Raw genomic sequence first — 15,556 nt, 5'->3', positions numbered from 1 at the left:
CGCTTAACATTTTATGAGCTGGAGTGCTGGTTGCGGCCACTTCTTGAGCTGGCAGACTGGAGGCGGCCATCTTGTGCTTGACTGGATTGTTGGTGGCCATCTTGTAAACTGGCTGTGGTCTAGGCGGAAGAACAGGGGACAGGAGTACAGGAGATACCAGCATAATGGTATTACTGGGTTGGGCAGCAAGCCCCTGTTGCCAGCAGGTCTTGCTGTTTATTGCCCCCCTCCAAAAAAATATTTATGGGTCTCCTCCTTTAGTCTTCTGACATTTCAATGTCCTTTGAGCTGCTGGCCTTCACCTATGTATACTCTTGTTTTTTTTTTTCTTGTTTTTTTTTTTTTCTTTTTGAGGATTTGATTTTGTCATTCTTTTTTTTGGATGAGTTTTGTCATGTTGATGAATCTTTGTGATTTATCTGAGTCTGATGGAGCACAATCTGACTTTGATTATCAACAAACTTGGTATATATGATACATTAGGACTTGCGTTTATGAATATATTGCAATCACTTAGGATGAAGCAAAATGTTGTTGTTCCAACCCATTGCTTAAAGCATGCATTAGATCTAATTTTGTTTCATGGAATTGAGGTCATATATATATATATATATATATATATATATATATATATATATATATATATATATATATATATATATATATATATATATATATAGCCCTGGAAGTACTATCTTTCTGTCCACTAAAGACAATTTACAAATAACTTGAGAAATAATAGAGAAATTATCTTTCTCGATTTTTACGTGCACTCGCAAAGGCAAATGACCTTGATGTAGTAACTAGTAGTATGCATTCCAGACATTCCCACCTGACCTCTTAACTAGGAGGGAGGTGGAATGGAGGTTGACCAGGGGGAGGGATGGTGGGTCAAACATACATAAACTATAACATACATGGAAACAAGGTGGAACCATACAAGCCAAGGTGAAGTCCATGAAAGAAGTGAGCAAGTGAGCTTTGAGGATGTGATGCCCAAACTAAAGGCCACCATAGTGGTACAAATGCTGGAATTGGTGGCCAGCCTAAGGTATAAGGCCACCCAGACAGTGATGAATTAAACTTTGGTCTGTTTGGAACAAAAGTTTGTTTCGGTGGCAAGGGCCTTCCCAGCTTAGGAAGAGGCTTACCCCTAGATCTGGGTTGTGAAATGAAAGAGGACGAGGGCTCACCGGCGCTTGAGGACGAGGGCTCACCGGCGCTTGAGGGCGAGGGCTCACCGGCGCTTGAGGGCGAGGGCTCACCGGCGCTTGAGGATGAAGGCTCACCGGCGCTTGAGGACGAAGGCTCACTGGCGCTTGAGGACGAAGGCTCACCGGCGCTTGATGGTGAGGGCTCACCGGCTCTTGAGGACGAAGGCTCAACGGCACTTGATGGTGAGGGCTCACCGGCTCTTGAGGACGAAGGCTCACCGGCAGTTGATGGTGAGGGCTCACCGGCTCTTGAGGACGAGGGCTCACCGGCTCTTGAGGACGAGGGCTCACCGGCTCTTGAGGACGAGGGCTCACCGGCTCTTGAGGACGAGGGCTCACCGGCTCTTGAGGACGAGGGCTCACCGGCTCTTGAGGACGAGGGCTCACCGGCTCTTAAGGACAAGGGCTCACCGGCTCTTGAGGACGAGGGCTCACCGGCTCTTGAGGACGAGGGCTCACTGGCGCTTGAGGGCAAAAACTCAAAGAAACTTAAAAATGAAGACTGAATAATATTAGAAAAATAAGGTTCAATGAGTCTAGAAACAGAATCAGAAAAAATGGAGAACAGTTCAAGAGCAATGGAGGATGAGGACTCAAAAATGATTTCTGGAGCAGAGACTAAACTGGCAGTCATTTCAGGCTGAATACTTAAATGAGCAGGAATACTGGACAAAAGGAACTGCTGAACTGCTGATCCCCTCGGGCAAAGGCTGTAAGGTTGTAACAATCCTGGGCAAAAAATCTGGAGTAATGGCTATCTTACTGAAAGGTTCATGACTAGCAGATCTCTTGAGGAAAGCCTCTATGTCATCAGCCATCATCGAAAGGGGTCCTGGAGAAACATTAAACTCAATCAAATTCTCTGGACTAGCGATCACTGTATGCTAAAAACCTAAAGGATCAATTGATTTAGGCAGAGACTTGACACTGGCCAGAATATTAGAGAGAGTGTCAAAACATTCAACAGCCTCAGTGACACACTCTGGGATGATCGTTGTTTGAGGTGGAGATCCGGGGGTGACAACAATTTTTGAAAAAGAATCAAGCTCAAAACTATTACTCTTAAGGTGTATAACAAAATCCCAAAATTGAGCAATCATCAGATCTTTTATCCCGTTCCTAGATAAAGGATGATCCAGACATTGATTAAAAATGATGATAAGTTCATAGTCAGACAGTCTCAGTCCCACTGACAAGGTCCAAAATGACTGGGCAAAGGCTCCTACCTCCAAACCCTGTTGGCGTTCTGCCATCAATGCCTGGAGACGAAGTAATCGCTCTTTCTCATTTGCAGGCGAGAGAATCTTGAAACTCATCCTCCCCAAAAAAAAAAAATAAATAATAATTTTGCTGCTGGATTTTTAAGTGGCCTTAGGATTATGTCACGAAATGGGGAATGATCACAAAATGCAAAAAATCCAAGTGCAGCAATTTATTATAACAAAGACTAAGGTTTCCAAAAGACAAAGGTTTCCAAACTTGAACAGAACTAAATCAGGATGCAAATCTAGTCCAAACAAGAGAACAGGCAAAAATCCAAAAACGAGTAAATACAAAAACAGGGTAGGAGTGCTAAAGAGTGCTAACGAAAACAAACACAAAACAGGAATCCAAGAATTATCAAAATACAAAAACTAGATGACCAGACAAACATACCAAACATGAGGAGCTAACAAAATCCTAAGGCAACTAAAACAGAGGACAAGAGGGTTTATAAAGACAGGACTAAATTAACAAACACAAAACAGCTGTAACATCAGTGGCGCCCCCAGAAAATTTTCTTAGGGGTGGCCAGAAGAGGCCGCACCAAATCTTGGGGTGGCACACAAAAAAAAATAATGAATTCAGTGTAATGTTATATTTTTGTTTCTGGTAAATGAAATAATGTAGTTTTATTCATTTAATTAATTCTACTTGAAATATTGCAATTTATTCTTTGAAATAATTCAGCAAGTACATGTGCAAACCAAATAAAAATTTATGTTTAGTTTAAAAACACTTTTCATATACTGTATAAATGACTTCTTTTTTTACGTGCCTTTATTGTACATCATACGAGATATGCCATGTCTAAAATTAATGAAGATTAATGAGTTTATTATTCCCAGTGATGGGTTGCAGCTGGAAGGGCATCCGCTGTGTAAAAATGTGCTAGATAAGTTGGCGGTTCATTCTGCTGTGGTGACCCTGGATTAATAAAGGGACTAAGCCGAAAAGAAAATGAATGAAAGAATAATGAGTTTATTAATTACCCAAACAAATGAACAAACTGAACAAAAGGCATTACTATACACACTCACTATACCTAATATTATTTATCCATATTGCTTTTTGAACCATTTTATTAATGCAGCTTCTTCTATTGATATACTGTAGCTTAAGGTAAATATTAAATAGCCATTGCTGTCTATTGAAGGTGTGTGTGTGCTGTCAAGGACGATCGGGGAGGGTAGTGGTGGTTCTAGTTTAAATGACACCCTGGGCGAACCACCCTTTACACCCCCACCTCTCTTGAATTGTTAGATTTGTTATTCAATAAATATAACAGTTTATTTATATTTATTCTAAATAAATACAATTAATATTAATATACAATTATTATTCTAAATAAATAACAGAAATCAGTCCTAAATATTACTGGAAAACAACAACTGGAGTGATATGCCAACATCACTTAAGAAACCTTTTGCATGAAAATTAATTATGACAATTCTAAAGAATACAGAATTATCTGTGGTCTTAGACCAGATCATGGCTGAGAAATCATGTTATGAAGTCTTACCTCCCTGACTCATTATCCCTCCTTTCTGCTTTAAAGGCATGCTTAGTGAAAGTATCATCATCATCATCATCATCATATTATATAAACTTTAAACGACTTTCAAAACTCGCTGCGTGCCGACACTTCTGCACAAAAGGCTGTTACTCCGGTTTCACGGCGCATGAGCGGTGCCTATTATGTCGGCGTGCATGCAAACAACCAACCGGGATTCACACAGGAGTGCGTGAGGCGCGCGGGAATGGTTTTCCGCGCGCATGCGTCAGTTTGCTTTCACCAGCATTGAACCAGAGGGGGAGAGCTACGTCAGTAACACCAACAATAATTTAGTGACTGCATTTTATTTATTTATTTATGTATTTATTTATTTATCTAAATATTGGGAATTTATAAGTTCATTTAAATCAATAATGTCAACCGCAAAATTATATTGGGGTGGCCACAGGGGTGGCCAGAGTTTACCGAGGGGTGGCCGTGGCCACCCCTGGCCACCCCTTGGAGGCGCCCCTGTGTAACATAACACAATCAGTAATACAAAGGATATGGGAAATGAAGTGAAACTACAAAACAAACTAGTGCCCTCAAGTGTCCAAACTAGGGCACTGCAACAGGTGTGACAGTGTGAACAGGCTCTTTTTGAAAATACCGGTAAAATTGTTTTAGCAATTTTCTGGAAAGAGAAGTTGTAAAATTACAGGTAATTTTCCGGAATGATGTAAATGCAAAAGGAAAATTGTTGGAAAGAGTGTCTTCACGTTTTGAACGTGCTGATGTGAGACATCTACTCCAGCCAATCAGAACATTCAGATGCATTCACATCAGCAATGTTTATGAAAATAAAAGCCTTTGAATATTTTTTCACACACATTTAGCTGCTAGATGTTAGTCAGATAATGTTTATATGTTCCTTCTTAATGTCAACTGCGTAAAACAATTATCAATAAAATGCTTATGATAAACCGGTGTTTGTTGACCTCCAAGATCTGCTTCAGGTACTTGACACGTGTACAAGTAAATTGAAGGAGTGCTCTGCAGTTGTATGCTTATTTGTGCCAGTCAGTCAGATAAAATTGTTTAAAACACCTTGAATGGTAGCGGTTCCATGTGAGGAAGCTGTGCAGCTGCCACGGCCTAGGCCTGGAGTTTCCCCGGCTCAAGTGCTGATGAGACTGCAGTCTCCACCACATGTCAGGGATCAATATCTGTCCCATTAGTTTTAGGCCTTTTCTTAAATGTCTCAATTAAGTTAAGCTGTTTTAAAAAGTGTTTACTCTTTTTGAATCTCGTTTTAAACAATAGCTATTTGAATTGTAAATTTTAGTATGTTGAAAAACCGCCACCAAAACTAAAGTCAATAGATTTCTTTTCTTTTTCTTCTTCTCCCACCATTCATTTTCTTGTCAGCTTAGTCCCTTCATCCAACCTGGGGTCGCCCCAGCAGAATAAACCACCAACTTATCCAGCATATGTTTTTAAGCAGCAGATGCCCTTCCAGCCACAACCCATCACTGGGAAACATCTATAGACACTCATTTCTGGAGCACCCGTAGGAAACCAAAGCCAACAAGGGCAGAACATGCAAACTCCACCCAGAATTACCAACTGACCCTGCCGAGGTTCGAACCAGAGACCTTCTTGCTGTGAGGCTAACGTGCTACCCACTCCGCAAGTACATACACACTTTAAAACATACAAACGCTAACCTTTATTCATTGTCATTCTTTCTTGCTTTGTTAATATATCGTAATGTATACGGTTTACTAATCAATTTAAATTATGTAAAAAATAAATTAATAGGCAAATAAATACTAATACTTTGTTTTGATGGTCCATTTGAATATTAGTAGTAGTAAGCTTCTTCAACAGACATGTAACTGATTATAAGTAACTTTGTTGCAAGTACGTCAACTTACACTAACCCTAACCCCAACCCTAACCCTAACCTAACAGTACACTCATAATCTAATAGCAATTAGTTCTCATGTAGATGCAATGTAGCTTAAAATCAACAAATGGACCATCAAACTAAAGTTTGACCAAAAAAATAAATAATAATAAAAATAAATAAATAAATAAATAAATAAATATAGAGCTGAACTCCTCTAGCATTGATCCTTCTAGCATTGGATGAACACACTATGTAGCATTCCTTTTTTTTTCTTTGGAGAAGAGGGAGAAGAACAAAGTATAACTGTTTGAATTGACTCCAAAATATTTTTTGTAATGGATTATTAATATGCATCAAATTTTTTGATATAGCTTTGAATACTCCTTTTACCTGTTACAGCAAGGGTCTCAAACTTGTTGCCCGTAGGCTGATAGTTTGTGGCCCCCGCCTTATTTGAAAGTTTAATGTCAGTGCGACCCACGAGTTTGATATGAATTTCACTTTACAGTGCTGTAAAGTGCAGAGCTGAACAAACCTACCACCTTGGGGTATATGGCTCTCGGGGGCAGGACATCAGCTGGGCTTGACACAGGCAGAGAAACATTTGTGAAAGTTACAGCAGCGTTGTCATAGAGTGCTTTCTCCCATGCCTGGCTGGTTGCCTCGTGCGGACATTCGTCCCAGCGCGTTTTATTCACAACACTTCAAAAAAAGTTTTTTTAGTTACTGCCCGGCGGGACATTATACTGTATGTAGATAAATCTATATAAAGAGCCAGACCTTGCTGGATCATGTTCTGAAAAATGTCAGATATTCGTGTTTTGCTTTCCGATATTTATTTGAATTGTTTTTATTTAAATTGATTCAGCAATAACTTGTGTGCGTTGAATACCTGCATGGGTGTGTGTGTGAAAAAGAGAGAGAGAATGTGCACACGAAAGCTGATTGTGTGTGCACACACACACATGACGGTTGTCACCATACGCAAGTTAAAGCAAAAGTCACGTTTACTATTGGTTCTGAACAATATTTTTAACCAATTTTCTTTCTTTTACAATCACTCTCATTGGTTGGTGATTGTTTCCCAGGCTGTGAGCAGCGAAAATAAATAATGGCATAGTGGCCTACCTAAATGATATCTGTATTTTCAAAATAGCAAAGAGGCAGTCAAGCTCATTTTTTAAAAAACATGAGTAAATCTGATAATGAGGCTGATCAAAAGAGATCTCGAGAAGCTGGAACTGCATCCCTGGATCAAGATAGCGGGATACAGAAGCAACGCGAGCCAAGTCAGCCACAGAACATGATGGAAGAGCCAATTGTGGGCTTTTCTTGAAGATTAGAAATGAAATGGAGCTGAGATAGTTAATGTGATGTCTCTCTATCTCTCTGACTAAAGAAATCAAGGTGATACATTGTCATGTTTACCAGTGAACAAACCACCAGATGTAGCTGGTAAACACTCACTCATGAAACTTCAAATCTGCCAGTTAATGGACTTCAACCTGCACATTGGATCCTACCTTCTGTTGTCAGTGTCACTCCCCGGCGTTACAGAAGACTCGGCCACACAATGGATTCAGCGGGTATCAAGATCATGTGTCTGCGTCAGGAAGCTCGGTCTATAGAGGAATACGTGGAGGACTTCATCCAGGTAGCCCATTTAACATCTTTGGATGATATATGCCTGATGATATTTTTTCGTGGAGGATTATCTGAACCTCTGTACTCCACAATGCCACTGCATGACCCCCATTGGACACTTGAGTTCTACATTGATCTGGCTCTGCAACTTAGTGGGTCCCCCTTCACCATAGGCGAGGTGGAGGAAACTCCTAAATGTTTTTTTTAGGAGGGGGGGGGGGGGGGGGGGGGGCAGTGTACAGCAAGACCAGATGACAAAAGGGCTTGCTGTACACCCCACTGAAACATTAATGCTGGCATCACCATCACTCCTGTCGCCTGAGCATCAGTTATATCATAAGATGGCCGACTCCAGTCCTCCAGCTCATAAGATGGCCGACTCCAGTCCTCCAGCTCACAAGATGGCCGACTCCAGTCCTCCAGCTCACAAGATGGCCGACTCCAGTCCTCCAGCTCACAAGATGGCCGACTCCAGTCCTCCAGCTCACAAGATGGCCGACTCCAGTCCTCCAGCTCACAATGTGGTCACAACCAGGCCCTCCGCAGCTCCACGCTCCAGGCCCTCCGCAGCTCCACGCTCCAGGCCCCCCGCAGCTCCACGCTCCAGGCCCGCCTCAGCTCCACGCCCCAGGTACGCCCCAGCTGCATGGTCCTGGCCCTCCATCCCTCCCCCAGTTCCGCCTCCGCTCCACCTTCCGCCTGAACAGTATTAGGAGTGTCTGGAAGCCACTCCTTAGAGGGGGGGCTCTGTCATGTTTACCAGTGAACAAACCACCAGATGTCGCTGGTAAACACTCACTCATGAAACTTCAAATCTGCCAGTTAATGGACTTCAACTTTATACATGCTCTTCACCCACACACCTGCTTTCTCATTTAGCTTGATTTACATTCACACCTGAGGACTTTCAGAGACTGATTAACACACACTATTTAAGCCACTCATTTACCCCTTCAGTTTGCCGAGTCTTGTTTATCTGTAAGGTGACATTACAACGCGTTATCCTGGTCTTGTTTCTCTGTGTTTTGAACCTTGCCTTGTTTATTTAGTTTTCCTTGTCTGCCGCCTGCCTTTCGACCTCTTGCTTGTTAAAACAAAACAAAAAACACTGTACACTGTTTACATCTGTTTCATTACTCAAATCAGGTTTACATATTGTTTACTTTCATAGATATTTATATACTTATATTTTACATTCAATCTTCGGTCACTTCTGTGTATATATGTGTATTTATGTGTATGTTGTGTATGATGTGTATGTTGTGTGTATGACTTCACTGTGGACGGCAAAATAAGAATCTCATTGTACAGGGAGACGTGTTTCCTTACTGTGCACATGACAATAAACAGTTGAATTGAATTGAAATTGACTATGATTCTGGATTGTCCTCACATACCTGTTTGCTCCCATATTGACCACTGCTTGCCTGACTGTGAATAAACCTGCACATTGGATCCTACCTTCTGTTGTCAGTGTCACTCCCCGGCGTTACATACATATGGGGGGGGGGGTGTAAAATAAAAGTAAGGAACTTAATGCAACATATAATGTAGTCATCTGCAGTCCATCGGCAATAAGAGTCCCTGTTAACCTGAACCAATTATAGGGTTGCACCGTTATTTGTGGGTCATTTGCATTGCATTACTTCTTTTGTATTTGCATAGCCTCACACAATAAATATTACATATATTTCTATATGATGTAAAAGTAGTCATAACAAATGACAACAACACCGTTTTTTTTTACTGTAACAACAGCACAGCGGATAACATTAAATCTAATTATTATTTATATCATTATTATTATTATTACTATTTATTACTGATTGATTTATTTTCTTTTTAATTCTTATTTTGTGTTAAAAACTTCCAATCTTCTCAAAAACAAAAAAATATATATAATAATTTTCTTGCGAATGGATCTTACAGTGGTCTGCTAACATGCAACAAAAATATGTTTTTAAGAATTTTTTTTTTTTACCAGAGAGCTTTTCAAATCTGGAAATGGTAAAATACGGATTTGCCACTCGTCTTCTTTAAAAAAAAAAAGACTTAGTTCCAGTTGGTGTTGTTTGTCCGGTATTTACGGATTTGGTAAGTGTGATCAATGCTTTTTGTTTAGGTTTATTCATAGGGCAAAGTTAGATCGTATCATCAGCAGTACTCTTTCAGTTTTTAAAGACATACAGTTGAAGTCAAAATTATTAGCCCCCCTGAGTTATAAGCCCCCTTGTTTATTTTTTACCCACTTTCTGTTTAACGGAGATGAGATTTTTTTTTCCAAACATTTCTAAACATAATTGTTTTAATAAGTTATTTCTAATAATATTTTTTTTCATCTTGGTCATGCTGTCACTAAATAATATTTTACTAAATATTTTTCAAGACATTTCTGTACAAGGATGGTTTGTTTTGTAGACTATCAAAAAAAAAATATATAGCTTAAAAGGGCTAATAATTTTTTACCTAAAATGGTTTTTAAAAAATTAAAAACTGCTTTTAGTCTAGCCAAAATAAAACAAATAAGACTTTCTCCATTAGAAAAAATATCAGACACACTGTGAAAATTTACTTGCTTTGTTAAACAGTTTGGGAAATATTAAAAAAAAAGAAATTTCAAAAGGGGGTTGGGGGGGTTGGTTGTCATGATTACCAGCGATCGCTAACCACCAGAGGTCGCTGGTAAACATTCACACTCCTTGAACTACATATCTTCCATGTTATAGACTACAACACCCAGTCAGGCCACACACACACACACACACACACACACAACCGGTTCAAGATCCAGACTGATTAAACTCTCACAGCTGAAACCATTCACACTATGATTATTCGGACTATTTAAACCCCTCTGTTTCACACACATGTTGCTGAGTATTGTTAAGCTGTTGCTGTCCTTACGCAAGCGTTTTCCTTGTTTCCTGTGTTTTTGACTTTTGGACTGTTTATCATATTTTGACCCTTTTCTGCCTGCCCCGAACCTTTTGCCTGTTTTATTGGATTTGCTTCTGGATTGCCTACTACACTGTTTATACTGGTATTTGACCCTTGCCTGATTGATCATTTTTATAATAAAGCTGCATTTGGAACTACCGACAGCAAGATCCGCGGTCAGCGGGGCTGGCAGAGGGCACCACTACAATGCTAGGCTTACCAATGTTCTACTCTGACGCCCCTCGTTGGTATATGCCAAGTCCTTCAATTTTCAAGGCCGCCTCCAGTGTTCCAGCTAACAAAATGGCTGCCACCAGTTCCCCGTTTCATAAGATGGCTGCCAACGGGTCTCCATGACACAAGATGGCTGCCTCCAGTCTGCCAGTTCACAAAATGGCCACCAACAGTCCAGCTTACAAGATGGCTGCCTCCGGTCCTCCAGCAAACAAGATGGCTGACACCAGTTCCCCATGTCACAAGATGGCTGCCTCCAGTCTGTCAGTTTACAAAATGGTCGCCTCCAGTCCTCCAGCTCACAATGTGGTAATTGAGCTTTCTGAATGGCCGCCGCCAGAGCTTCCTGAATGGCCGCTGCCGCCTGAGCTTCCTGAATGGCCGCTGCCGCCTGAGCTTCCTGAATGGCCGCTGCCGCCTGAGCTTTCTGAATGGCCGCCGCCGCCACCTGAGCTTCCTGAATGGCCGTCGCCTCCAGAGCTGTGTTACTTCTCAGAGCTGTCAGTGCCATGTGATTTCCCAGAGCCATGTGACCTCCCAGAGCATCCTGACCCACTGGGGTTTGAAGAACTGCCAGTGCCTCCTGTGCCTAAGCCTCCCGACCCACTGGGGTTTGAAGAACTGCCAGTACCTCCTGTTTCCAAGCCTCCCGACCCATTAGGGTTTGAAGAACTGCTAGTGCTTCCTGTGTCCAAGCCTCCTGACTGTCCAAGCTCTATGAACCAAAGCCTCCCGACCCACTGTGGGTGTTTAACCCTTCTTTGCCTGCTGAACCCAAGCCCCCAGATATACCAGAGCTCCAGGTTCCAGACCCACTGCAGCTCCATGCTCCAGGTCGTCCGCAGCTCCACGCTCCAGGTCGTCCGCAGCTCCCCGCTCCAGGTCCTCCGCAGCTCCCCGCCCCCGGCCCTCCGCAGCTCCACGCTCCAGGCCCTCCGCAGCTCCACTCTCCAGGGCTTTCGCAGCTCCTCGCTCCAGGGCTTTCGCAGTTCCTCGCTCCAGGCCCGCCTCAGCTCCATGCTTCAGGTACGCCCCTGCTGCATGGTCCTGGCCCTCCATCCCTCCCCCTGTTCCGCCTCCGCTCCACCTCCTGCCTGAACAGTATTAGGAGTGTCTGGAATCCACTCCTTAAAGAAGGGGCTATGTCATGATTACCAGCGATCGCTAACCATCAGAGGTCGCTGGTAAACATTCACACTCCTTGAACTACATATCTGCCATGTTATGGACTACAACACCCAGTCAGGCCACACACACACACACACACAACCGGTTCAAGATCCAGACTGATTACACTCTCACAGCTGAAGCCATTCAAACTATCATTATTCGGACTATTTAAACCCCTCTGTTCCACACACATGTTGCTGAGTATTGTTAAGCTGTTGCTGTTCTTACGTAAGCTTTTTCCTTGTTTCCTGTTGCCTGTGTTTTTGACTTTTGGACTGTTTATCGTGTTTTGACCCTTTTCTGCCTGCCCCGAACCTTTTGCCTGTTTTATTGGATTTGCTTCTGGATTGCCTACTACACTGTTTATACTGGTATTTGACCCTTGCCTGATTGACTATTCTTATAATAAAGCTGCATTTGGAACTACCCCAGTTTGCATAGCATCCCTTCGCAACATTGGTCAATAATTCTGACTTCAACTGTACCTTAGTCAAAATGATTTAGTTACTAAGTTTACAGTAATATCACTAGAATATTATTTTCGCGCCTTTTGTGACAGAATAGTCGGTAACACTTTATAATAACTACACACTATAAATCATTTATTAAGCATTAGCAAATAGCGAATTCATTATCCGTTAACTCTACATTAATAAACGTTAGTAAGCAGTTTATAACTGCAGCTACAAATGCTCTATTCTTGACTTATAACCACATTTAAAATGTGCTTAATAATTGTATTTTCATACTTAGTAAATGATTAATTTTTCATTACTAAATTAAGTATTGCATTATTTACAAACCAGTTGTATTTAAGAGTAGTTAAGGGTTTTTATGATCATTCAGAATGATTTAGTAAATGATTAATAAACTATTGAAATCAACGTTTATATGTCTTATTATTCAGGCATATACTAATAGTCAACTAATATGTTAATAAATGCTTTATTAACTCAACTTCATGCAGTTTTGTGACCTAATCTAAAGTGAGGACTATTTATGCTTCATAAATCCCTTATAAATGACAAATAAAGGCTCAGAATCAAATGAACTATAATCTTGGCAATCTTTACTAAAATGTAAAATTACTGTAAAGTTTAAACATTGCTGAATAACAGGATTGTCAAAATACGACAAAACTGGATAAAACAACAATTTAATAATTAAACAATGTAATGAAATGTAATGTTTAAACTCTACAGTGATTTTATTTTAGATCAGGTTGCAAATATTTATTTTTTATTTGAAGTACAGTTTCATTTGTGTATCTTTAATTGAATAGGAATGAATAATGTAATTTTTCCTGTTTAGAATTTAACTAAGCCTTTATTTGTAATTTATAAAGGATTTATAAAGCATGAATAGTCCTCACTTTAGATTAGGTCACAAAACTAGGTGAAGTTGAGTTAATAAAGCTTTTATTAACATACATAGTAACCATTAATATATGCCTGAATAATAAGACATATAAACGTTGATTTCAATAGTTTATTAATCATTTACTAACTCATTCTGAATGATCATAAAAACCCTCAACTACTCTTAAATACAACTGGTTTGTAAATAATGCGATACTTAATTTAGTAATGAAAAATAAATCATTTACTAAGTATGAAAATACAATTATTAAGCACATTTTAAATGTGGTTATAAGTCAAGAATAGAGCATTTGTAGCTGCAGTTATAAACTGCTTACTAACATTTATTAATAAAGAGTTAATGCTTAACGGACAATGAATTCACTATTTGCTAATGCTTAATAAATGATTTATAGTGTGTAGTTATTATAAATGTTATAGAATAGTCTATACACACACACAGCTGTTAGACGCTATTCTCTGCACCTACCGAGTCAGTGAAAAACATTGCTAAATTTGGAGGGCTTTTCTTCTCCCAATCAGTGTGCAGAATCAAATTCCAATAAAAAAAACACTAATCCAGCAGTTCATACTCGTATCTAATACCTTGTTTGTCACGGGGGGCATGCATGAAATGTTCCTAAAATGTCTGTTTCTTTTGTATTTTTGTTTTTCAGTTAAATTGTCAGATTATGGATGTCTTAGATATTGGGCATGGCTAACATATTTAACCACGCTGTTGCAACTGTCTGTTTTGACAACAAACAGAAATGGTGAGGAGGAGGTGTCTGTTAGGTTGAAATAACTCTCAGTAACCCTTTTCCCGATCTTTATGAACGAAATGGCTACTTTACTAGATCCATTCAGCTTGCAGCAGAAAAACAAGTTTTTTTTATAGCTAAGGGTTGTTTCTTATTTTATATATCAACAATTAATTAAAGATTCTCAACTGACATTTAAAAAGCATTACAAAAAGGCAAATTTATGGCAAATTGAAGAATATAAAAACTTGTTTTACAACAGAAGCAGCAAAACGTTGAGCACTGAATGAATGTTTTCTCATATTAAATATTGTCTTAGTTGGTCACAAACAAGTACGACAGTGTACTTCTAAGCTGAATCACTTTTCAAACACACAATTGTCCTGGGGTTTTACAAAAAATGATTCAACATTTTAATAAAAGCTAATAGAATGGCTAAAAGTAAATCAAGATTGTACTTTTGTATTATTTTCTTTTTTGTTTGTTATCATAGTGTTATTAAATGTAATAGTTTAACTCTGTGCATATAATGCCATCGTATGTGTATGTGAGAATTTATCAGTTCCTCTTTAAAGGGTCACGAAACACCAAAACACATTGTTTGAGCTGTTGACAGTCATATATGTGTCCCACACTGCTAAAAACACTATTAGGACACCTATATTTCACTAAAAAGTGTAAATTGGTTGTTTTTGCGTTATTTTAAGCAAATTCGTACTTCCGTTTGAAACGAATTTTTGAAGCTGCGTCACGGTCATGACATAATAGCGTTGTATTCCAGCGTGCAGACTGGGCGTCTGTGCCAGAGTGTGTCTTATTACGTCTTACAGTGTGATGCATTATTGCATGAGTAAGGCTTGGTTCAAACCAATCAGTGCGTTCTATTGTGCAACTTCATTAATATTCATTACTGTCACCGTGTTTACATGACAGACGCCACGTTGTGTTGGCAAAACAAGCGTGAAGTCTTGCTTTTATAGTTTGCTGCCGTTAAGTTTTGTTTTCATTTTCTCTCTGTGAGAGCTCATCTGGAGTCACGTGTGGATTAACAGTGTACGTGACACTCGACAACAAGAACTTACGTGTCTAAGGAGGATTATTGTTTACCTGAGAGCTGTTCTCATCTGCAAACGCTGAGATCCGGATTCGCTTGTAGTCTCCTCTTAATAAACGTGCGGTTCTAGTTGCTGGTGATTGTCCTGTCTCTGCAGATTTGCAAAGTGAGCGACCAGTGCTCTTTGTTTATTCAGTTTGTTCGTATCGAACTAAGTTAACTATTGCACCGAGTGTAAACATGTTAGCACCACAACCAAACTTTAACCTCGTGTAGGGTTTTTACCGTATTTTGTGACCGGAATAACACACGCGGCTTTCTGACACTACCTGCCGTGTGCATCTAAGTTTCCGGGAAATGCTGAGGTTTTTTTTTCTCTCATTCGCTGTGCGGTATCAAACATTGCATGAAAAACACATGCTTAGATCAGTTCCTCGAATCAAATATTTCTTTTGTCGCGAGGGGCATGAATGAATTCCCTGAATAAAAGAGCCAAACTGCAGTTAAAGTCCAACAT

At 40.0% G+C, this 15,556-nt stretch overlaps 1 protein-coding gene across 4 annotated transcripts in view; it reads right to left on the bottom strand.

The window, feature by feature from the left end:
- Window positions 1-15,556, bottom strand: part of zbtb41 (zinc finger and BTB domain containing 41) — a 79,767-nt gene that overhangs the window by 41,391 nt on the left and 22,820 nt on the right. The window lies entirely within an intron of this gene.

The sequence above is a fragment of the Danio rerio genome, chromosome 2 (assembly GCF_049306965.1).
Source record: "Danio rerio strain Tuebingen ecotype United States chromosome 2, GRCz12tu, whole genome shotgun sequence".
In the NCBI taxonomy this organism is placed as follows: domain Eukaryota; kingdom Metazoa; phylum Chordata; class Actinopteri; order Cypriniformes; family Danionidae; genus Danio; species Danio rerio.
This window is presented reverse-complemented; position numbering and strand designations above follow the sequence as displayed.